This window comes from Dryobates pubescens, chromosome 6, assembly GCF_014839835.1.
Source record: "Dryobates pubescens isolate bDryPub1 chromosome 6, bDryPub1.pri, whole genome shotgun sequence".
In the NCBI taxonomy this organism is placed as follows: domain Eukaryota; kingdom Metazoa; phylum Chordata; class Aves; order Piciformes; family Picidae; genus Dryobates; species Dryobates pubescens.
In genome coordinates this window covers 4,446,587-4,449,225 of record NC_071617.1, presented here as the reverse complement: position 1 = coordinate 4,449,225, position 2,639 = coordinate 4,446,587, and the positions used below count along the sequence as shown (strand labels likewise).

Genomic DNA, 2,639 nt, shown 5'->3' with positions numbered 1-2,639 from the left:
CTAGTTTTGTTCCATTCCCCCCAGTCCTATCACTCCCTGGCACCCTAAAAAGTCCTTCCCCAGCTTTTTTGTTTGCCACCTTCAGATGCTGGAAGGCCACAATAAGGTCTCCTTTGAGCCTTCTCCTCTCTAGGCTGAATAGCTCCAACTCACTCATTCTATTTCCAGATCCCTGGGGGTTTTTAAGGCCAGGCTGGATGTGGCTGTGAGCAGCCTGCTGTAGTGCGAGGTGTCCCTGCCCATGGCAGGGGGGTTGGAACTGGCTGAGCCTTGAGGTCCCTTCCAACCCTGACAATTCTGTGAAATGATGAGTTGTGAATATGCTGAAGTGGGAAGAAAACAATGCAAGATTGCAGTGTGGTGCCTGTTACTGGGACCGAATTTGGCTGATGTTAGATGCCACATTCACCTTATCTTATCATGTTTTGACTCTGTTCTCCATGAATTCATTGGTCTTTCTACTAACAAGTCATGCTTCTGCCTCTGGTGTTTTGGCAATAATGTATTCCTGGAGAATTCCTAGACTCTAACATATTTTCCCTGATGAAAGCACTGGTATGAAAAATATTTAGCCTTAGCTGCTGCCAAACACCAACGAAGTACCAGGAATAAACTGGAATTAAGCTGCTTTGCTGTGCTTCTCTCTTAACACTTCTTACTTCCTAAGCTGCAGCCATACCAGTGTGGGATGCCTTTTTATCAGAGAACCAACCTCCACACTCCCTCTGGCTGCAGCCTTCCTCATCCTAATAAGCATAGCTTTAATAAATGCTGATAAATATCCGAGGGCTGGGGGTCAGGAGGGAGGGGACAGGCTCTGCTCACTTGCTCCCTGGGACAGGACAAGGGGCAATGGCTATAAACCAGAGCACAGGAGGTTCCACCTTAACATGAGGAGGAACTTCTGCACTGTGAGCGTCCCAGAGCACTGGAACAGGCTGCCCAGAGAGGTTGTGGAGTCTCCTTCTCTGGAGACTTTCCAGACCCATCTGGATGCATTCCTGTGCAACCTGTGCTGGATTCTCTGGTCCTGCTCTGGCAGGGGGGTTGGACTCGATGATCTCTGGAGGTCCCTTCCAACCCCTAACATCCTGTGATGCTGGAGTGTGAGAGGATTTCAATGCAGCACGTCCTAGGAAGAGCTTCAGGTGGAAGCATGCTGTTCAAACACATAATGGACTAATGATAATATAGTGTATAATGTACTGGAATAACAGAACCACAGCACCTTAGAGGCTGGAAGGGACCTATAGAATAGAACAGAAAAGAATAGAATAGAATAGAATAGAATAGATTGGAATGGAATGGAATGGAATGGAATGGAATGGAATGGAATGGAATAGGTTGGAAGAGACCTTCAAGATCATTAAGTCCAACCTATCATCCAACACCACCTAATCAACTAAATCATGCAACCAAGGACCCCACCAAGTCTCCTCCTGAACACCTCCAGTGATGCTGACTCCACCACCTCCCTGGGCAGCACATTCCAATGGGCAATCACTCTCTCTATGAAGAACTTCTTCCTACCATCCAGCCCAAACCTCCCCTGGCACATCTTGAGACTGTGTCCTCTTGTTCTGGTGCTGGTTGCCTGGGAGCAGAGACCAACCCCCACCTGGCTACAGCCTCCCTTCAGGGAGTTGGAGACAGCAAGAAACAAGAAGGTCTCTCATGAGCTTCCTCTTCTCCAGGCTAAACACCACCAGCTCCCTCAGCCTCTCCTCACAGGGCTGTGCTCCAGACCCCTCCCCAGCTTTGTTGCCCTTCTCTGGACACCTTCCAGCATCTCAACCTCTTTCCTAAACTGAGGGGCCCAGAAAAAACCTGTGTGTTTCTGCCTGGTTTCGAACCAGGGACCTTCCGCGTGTCAGGCGAACGTGATAACCACTACACTACAGAAACCCACACTCCAGAACCCATTTGGTCCAACCCCAACCTGCCAAAACCAGGATCACCCAGGGTAGTCTGCACAGGAATGCAACCAGCTGGGTTTGGAAAGCCTCCAGAGAAGGAGACTCCACAACCTCTCTGGGCAGCCTGTCCCAGGGCTCTGTCACCCTCACTGGAAGGAAGTTTCTCCTCACGTTGAGGTGAAATCTTCTATATTCAACTCTTCAGCCTCTCCTCACAGGGGTGTGCTCCAGACCCCTCCCCAGCTTTGTTGCCCTTCCCTGGACACCTTCCAGCATCTCAACATCTTACATAAGCTGAGGGGCCCAGAACTGGACACAGGACTCAAGGTGTGGCCTAACCAGTGTTGAGTACAGGGCACAATGACCTCCTTGCTCCTGCTGGCCACACTGTTCCTGATGCAGGCCAGGATGCCACAGGCCTTCCTGGCCACCTGGGCACACTGCTGGCTCCTGTTCAGCCTACTGTGAACCAGTACCCCCCCCCCCCAGGTCCCTTTCTGCTTAGCAGGGGTCTGGTTCAAATGACCCAAACAGATCTCATGTAGGTCTATCTTCCAATGAAAATGCTGTCAAGTGAACAGTAGTAGAATAAAAATGAGAGGAAGTCTGCAAGTATCTCTGCTCTCTTTGTTGTAGGTAAGCATTCCTCCTCCCAGTGAACCAAACACAGTGAGACAAAGATTGCTTCTTGATTTCAGTGAAAATAGCATCTAATGCATTGTA

General features: G+C 49.8%; 1 non-coding gene across 1 annotated transcript; it reads right to left on the bottom strand.

Moving 5' to 3' along the window:
• Window positions 1-1,832: 1,832 nt before the first annotated feature.
• TRNAV-GAC (transfer RNA valine (anticodon GAC)) lies at window positions 1,833-1,905 on the bottom strand. The gene has a single exon. It is a non-coding gene; the product is annotated as a tRNA-Val (tRNA).
• Between the last annotated feature and the right edge of the window lie 734 nt (window positions 1,906-2,639).